Genomic DNA, 7,323 nt, shown 5'->3' with positions numbered 1-7,323 from the left:
TCTATGGGGATGGGGATAAAAAGCATTTTGGAAATGTTTTCCCACTGATAGTTTCATGTAGAGTCCTGGGAGCTGGGGTGTGGGGGCCTGGGGGCATAGGAGGAAATGGAATATCTCCTGTAAAAGTGAACCTGTCCACTTTCAGATGTGTCTAGTGATCTGCCTCCTAATGTTTCTTAGCTAATGGAAGGGGAAATGTGGGGCAGATAATCAAAATGACAGTTAATCCCCAAAACTTTCCCCTGTGACTTTGAAGTGTGGCATGTTTGCCTTTTAAATTATGAAGCACTTAGGCTAATAATAAAATTAGTTTGCATTCTCTGACCACAGTAATTGAGGATTTAGGCTTGAGGAGTTGGCTCCACACCAGTGGTAGACAGTGGGCATATAATTATGTATGTGAAATGAAAAAGAAAATTATGTATGTGAATAGGGTGAGTCTGAGGGGGAGTGTAAAGCCAGCTTAAGACCACATTTTTCAGATATTTTCCCACAAGGTTGATAGTTGATATGCAAATAAGTGTTGACAGTGATAATAGCTGATACATGATTAACATTTAAGAAATACTTATTAATTGCCTGGCACAGAGCCTGGTTATAAAGTAGAAATTAAATATTTGTTCAATCAATGAATGATTGATACCCTATAATGTAGATGCTATCAGTCGCCTTATTACACAAACGAGGAATCAGAAGTTAGGCTCAGTGACCACCTCATTAAAATCAGGCTTCCTCTTCCTCCTCCTCCTCTCCTTCCTCACCTTCCCTTCCTTCTCCTCCTCCTACTCCTCCTCTTCCTTCTCCTCCTTCTTCTTCTTTGAAACCAGGCCAACTGCTGAAGATCTTTGGGCCTAGGCAATAACTTTGATTTATCTGAGAATTAGTCTGTAGAGTTCCTAGTTCTTGATTACTACTTCTCTTGATTTGAGTTGGCCTTCAAAGAGTTTGAATCAAGCAGCTGAAGCTTGTGACTCATTGCCTCTATTAGAAATAATGGCTAATAAGCAATTTGGAGGACTTGACTAACATGTCTGAGCCCTTGGATTAAAAAAATAACTAAGTACGGAAGATTAACATTTCATTGCTGCTATGTGGCCTGAGTTTCACTTAATTCCCTGCAAACGGACACAGAATCTTACCCTAGATGAGGTTTCAAAGCAAGGGCCAGTCGTCATTCAGTATTCATGGGGCATTGGTTCTAAGACCCTGGTGGGGAGTAAAATGCAAGGATGCTCAGTCCCTTTAATTAAATGGAGTATTATTTGCATATAACGTATGCACATCCTCCTGTACACTTTTTTCTTTTATTTTTTATTTTTTAATGAGATGGAGTCTCTCTATGTTGCCCAGGCTGGGCATGAACTCTTGGGCTCAAGCAATCCTCTTGCCTCAGCCCCTGTAAAATGTTGGGATTACAGGCACGAGACACCACACTGACCCACATCCTCCTGTGTACTTTTAATTACCTTTACATTATTTATAATACCTATCCAATGTAAATGCTATGTAAATAAGTCAAACATTGCTTTATAATGGGGATACCTTCTGAGAAATGCATTAGAGTATTTCCTCATTGTTCAAACATCATAGGGAGTACTTACACAAACCTAGATTGTATAGTCTACGACACACATAGGCTGGATGGTATAGCCTAATAGCCTGTTGCTCCTAGGCTCAAAGAAACCACCTTCTCAGTGAGGCCTAGGCAGACTAATTTCAGGTATTAACATTGGAGATCCCTCAGTACCCCCTTATTGTGTGCCTTGGTGCAAGGGCCAAGGAAAAGGAAAGTAAATGCAAGTCTGAAGAAACTGTTTTTGGACGAGAGGCCAAAATTGACATGTTCCTTTGGCTACTTAATAAATTTTGGTGCCCCACTAGGGATATATGAATAAGCGGGGTATACACACCCCATAGACTTTAACAGAGTAGCAGAAAATAACAGTTAGTATTAATTTCTATTGCAAATCCTTTTGTTTAGTCATTACTATATTCCAGGTTCTGTCCTAAATTCTTTATCACGATTTAATCTTTTAACTGTCCAAACAGTCTTGTGGGCTGCTCTAACACCGCTGGTGGGGACGCAGCTTGGTAATGCCACTTGGGAAAACTGTTTGGCAGTACCTTCCAAGCTGAGCGTATGCAAACCCTATGACCCAGCAATTCTATTCTTCCGTATATACTGAGCAGAAATGAATACATGATACATGTGTTCACCAAAAGGCATGTTCTGGAATGTTCATAGCAGCACTGCTAGTAATAGCCCCAAAATAGGAGCTACCCAAATGCCCATCAACCTTGATTGATTTATATATATATATATATTTTTGTGCGTGTGTGACAGAATCTTGTTCTGTCGACAGGCTGGAGTGCAGTGGTGCGATCTTGGTTCACTGCCAACTCCACCTCCTGGGTTCAAGGGATGCTAGAGTGCAGTGGCATGATCTTGGCTTACTGCAACCTCTGCCTCCCAGGTTCAAGCAATTCTCCTGCCTCAGCCTCCTGAGTAGCTGGAGTTAGAGGCACCCACCACTACGTCCAGCTAATTTTTGTACTTTTAGTAGAGACGGGTTTCACCATGATGGCCAGGCTGGTCTCAAACTCCTGACCTCAGGTGATCTGCCCGCCTTGCCCTCCCAAAGTGCTAGGATTACAAGTGTGAGCCACCATGCCTGGCCTAATGCCACAGCCTCCCAAGTAACTGGGATTACAAGCCCTCACCACCACGCCCAGCTAATATTTGTATTTTTACTAGAGACTGGTTTTCACCATGTTGGCTAGGATGGTCTTATCTCCTGACCTTGTGACCCACCCGCCTTGGGTGCTGGGATTACAGGCATGAGCCACTGCACCTGGCCAATTGATTGATTTTAGTTGATTGTGAGTTAATTAAAAGGCACATTATTCTGAGTATTCTGAGTGGGCCTAAATTCATCAGGCAGGAGCCCTTTCAAAAGGGCCAGTAACTTCACATAGAGGGATTTCCCTGCTCCTCTGAAGTGGTGATGCAAACTGCCTATGGAGAGGAGCACTCAGCAAGGAACTGTGGGGCCCTTTAGCAGCCGAGAACAAACATTGGCTGACAGTCAGCAAAGAAGTGGGAACCTCAGTATTAGGAACACAAGGAATCAAATTCTGCAAGCATCTGTACAAGCTTGGAAGAAGACCCCAAGCTCCACATGAGGATGCAGCCTGGCTGGCCCCTTGAATTTAGCCTTATGAGAACCCTGAGCAAAGAATCCAGGTAAGCCATGCCCAGACTTCGACCTGCTAAAACTGAGATGATCAATTAATGTTGGCTGGGTACAGTGGTTCACACCTGTAATCCCAGCACTTTGGAAAGCTGAGGTGGGTGGATCACCTAAGGTCAAGAGTTCGAGACCAGCCTAAGCAACATGGCGAAACCCTGTCTCTACAAAAAAATAAAATTAAAAAGATACAAAAAATTAGGCCAGGCATGGTGGCTCACACTTGTAATCCTAGCACTTTGGGAGGGCAAGGCGGGCAGATCACCTGAGGTCAGGAGTTTGAGACCAGCCTGGCCATCATGGTGAAACCCGTCTCTACTAAAAATACAAAAATTAGCTGGACGTAGTGGTGGGTGCCTCTAACTCCAGCTACTCAGGAGGTTGAGGCAGGAGAATTGCTTGAACCTGGGAGGCAGAGGTTGCAGTAAGCCAAGATCATGCCACTGCACTCTAGCTTGCGCGACAGAGTAAGACCCCATCTCAAAAAAAAAAAAAAAAAAATTAGCCAAGCCAGGCATAGTGGCAGGTGCCTGTATTCCCAGCTATTTGGGAGGTTGAGGGAGGAGAATTGCTTGAACCTGGGAGGTGGTGATTGCAGTGAGCCGAGATCATGCCATTGCACTCCAGCCTGGGTGACATAGCGAGACTCTGTCTCAAAACAAAAACCAAAACAAAAAAACTGAAAACTTACCAAACACCACCTTTTTCTCTAAGATGATATGTAAAACTCTTTCATGTCTCAAATTCTTTGCATATGCTTAAAATGATTTTTATTCTGCAGCTCCTAATTGAGAGGTAGTTATTTCCTTGTCTTTCTTTCCTACTCATTAAAAAAATCTGTACATTATGTTATAATTATTAGTTTAACTACCAACCTTTAAAAGGGTAAATTATGGTATTGTGGTATATTCACACAGTGGAACACTATGCAGCAATGCAAATGAATCCTCTGCAATTACATACAAAAGATGAGTGTATTTCACAAACATTCCATGTTTTATAAAGTTTGAAGACAGGTAAAAATACTGTTAGACATTGGATAGTGGTTAGTCTTAGGGGATGGTGAGGCAGGCAGAATTCTAAGGTGGGGGACATGATATCTGCCCCTTAGGTTGTTCTCTCATATAATCCCTGCCCCTTGAGTACAGGTACAACCTGTGACTTGGTGGGGTATCACTCCTGTTATTAAGGTCCCTAATCACTGAGGAGACTGTCATGGGTTGGCCTGTCCTAATCAGGCAAGCTCTTAAAATGAGCAGTTAGAGGTCAGAGACAGAAGTCAGAGTGACAAGTTGCTTCTTGCCTGGAAGGGAGCCACAGTTGTGAGCTGTCTATGGGGGCAGGAACCCCATGGCAAGGAACTGGGCAGCCTGTAGGAGCTGAGAATGGGCCCCTGCCAACAGTTAGTAAGAGAGCTGGACCTCTGTTATACAGCCATCAGGAACTGATTCTGTCAGCAACTGCAACGAGCTCAAGTCCTGAATGAGAACCCAAGCCTTGGCCGACACCTTGATTACTAACTCGTGAGACCTGAGATCTATCTAAGCTGTGCCCACACTCCTGACCCATGGAAACTGAGATAATAAATCTGTGTTGTTTTAAGCTACTCACTTTGTAGAAGTGGGTTACATTGCAGTAGAAACATAACACAGAGGGGTAGGGATGAGAAGGAGGCTACTGGGTATTGAGAGTGTTCTGTGTCTTGATCTAGATGATGGTCACACGAGTATATTTAATTTGTGAAGTTTGTATTTTACACTTAGGATGTGTACACTTTTCTCTATGTATTATACACTTGATACGAAGTTGTTAAAAAATGAATCTTTTGAACTAGGTTGTGTATCTCTACTCTATAGTTGAGGATATGGAAGCCCAGAGACACCCAAGCCCAGACCTGCCTGAACCCACCGTGCTCTGTGGTCTATATTGTAGCCTATCCCTCTTGTTGATGGTCAGATAATATAAATAGCCCCTCGGTGGTGCTACTCTTGGTAAAACACTAAAAAAAAACAAAAAAAGGGGAGGGGAGTAACTCTTTACAATGAGTCAGACCTTTGATATATGTCGTTTTGATTATTCAGGGAGCCCTGATGATAATTGCAGTCATTTTCTAGTGGTGCAGTAAGGGACCTCTGATAAATGTGACCTTTTATTGCTGTACATTGCCCCTCCTCCTTCCAGGGACCGGCAACAAATATATCTACTAAAGATTCTGACTTTTGACCCTGCCCGTCAACAACTAAGAAGGAAAGGAGAGATAGAGAGATAAGAGTTCACCCAAGGTGTGTTTGTTCAGGAAAAAGTATTTATTACACCAGCACTTTCTTTAAAAAAATGCAACAAACCAAAAACCTAGCAACAGTCTTTCAAAGATTACCAAAATAATATTCATAAACAACCATTTAAGCAGAATCAAACAACTTCAGAAATTAAGAACCTAAAAGTTTAAAAATCATCCTCCTTAAAAATAACAACTACTGCTGGGCACAGTGGCTCACGCCTGTAATCCCAGCAGTTTGGGAGGCCGAGGCAGGCAGATCAGCTGAAGTTGGGAGTTTGAGATCAGCCCGACCAACATGGAGAAACCTTGTCTCTACTAAAAATACAAAATTAGCCAGGCATGGTGGTGCATGCCTGCAGTCCCAGCTACTCAGGAGGCTGAGGCAGAATTGCTTGAACCCGGGAGGCAGAGGTTGCGGTGAGCCGAGATGACACCATTGCACTCCAGTCTGGGCAACAAGAGTGAAACTCCATCTCAAAAAACAAACAAACAAAAAACCCCACAAAAACAGAAAACTACTCTATCCCATACAATAGCCAAGTGTGGATATTGACCACTTGAAAGATGTTCTAAATTAAAATGTGCTATGTAAATACACAGAGGATTTCAAATACCTAGGAAAAAAAGAATGTAAATATTTCAGTGGCATTATATTGATTATATGTTAAAATCATGATTTTTAGACATTGGGCTACATAAGATATATCATTAGGAACTAGACTATACAAAATTTCATCTGTGACTCATATTACATTTCCTTTTGAATGCATTAATCTAGTATATTGTAGGTTCTTCACAAAAGACATATATAAAGGAAAAAATCTAGGACTTAAATTTTTTTTTTTTTTTGAGACGGAGTTTTGCTCTTCTTGCCCAGGCTAGAGTGCAATGATGTGATCTCACCTCACTGTAACCTCCGTCCCCCGGGTTGAAGCAATTCTCCTGCCTCAGTCTCCTGAGTAGCTGGGATTATAGGCATGCACTACCATGCCCAGCTAATTTTGTATTTTTAGTAGAGGGGATTTCACCATATTGGCCATGCTGATCTCGAACTCTTGACACCACCCGCCTTGGCCTCCCAAAGTGCCAGGATTAAATTAAAGCCTAGGACTTTAATTTTACGGCATCATTATTAGTGTGGTTTTGTTTATGGTTGTTTTAAGAGATGGAGTCTCCCTATGTCACCCAGGCTGGAGTACAGTGGCACAGTCATAGCTCACTGCCACTTCAAACTCCAGGGCTCAAGCCATCCTCCCTTCTCCTCCTCCCAAAGGATTACAGGTGTGAACCCCTGGACCTAGCCCGTTATTTGTTTGTTTATTGTTGATGTTTTCATTTGTTTGTTTTTGAGGCAGGGTCTTGCTTTGTCACCCAGGCAGGAGTGCAGTGATGCCAGCATGGCTCACTGCAGCCTCAACCCCCAAGCTCAAGCAATCCTCCCACCTTAGGTCCCCATATAGCTGGAACTACAGGTGTAAGCCACCACACCAGGCTAGTTTTTGTAGTTTTTGTAGAGTCAGGGTTTCACCATGTTGCCCAGCTGGTCTCGAACTCCTGAGCTCAAGCAGTTCTCCCATCTCAGCCTCCCAAAATGCTGGGATTATAGGCATGAGCTGCCATGCCCAGCCTCATTACTTATTTTTTAAATTATCTTTTTTCTGATTACAAATGTATCATAACATAGTAAAAAAAAAAGATTGGAAACACAGAAAAGCATAAATTATAAAGCAAAATCTCTCCTTTAAGCTGAATCATTTTAATTAACATTATAGCCTATATTCTTAAAACTATATA

This window comes from Piliocolobus tephrosceles, chromosome 2 (genome assembly GCF_002776525.5).
Source record: "Piliocolobus tephrosceles isolate RC106 chromosome 2, ASM277652v3, whole genome shotgun sequence".
NCBI classification, from domain to species: domain Eukaryota; kingdom Metazoa; phylum Chordata; class Mammalia; order Primates; family Cercopithecidae; genus Piliocolobus; species Piliocolobus tephrosceles.
Note: the sequence above shows the minus strand (reverse complement) of the source record.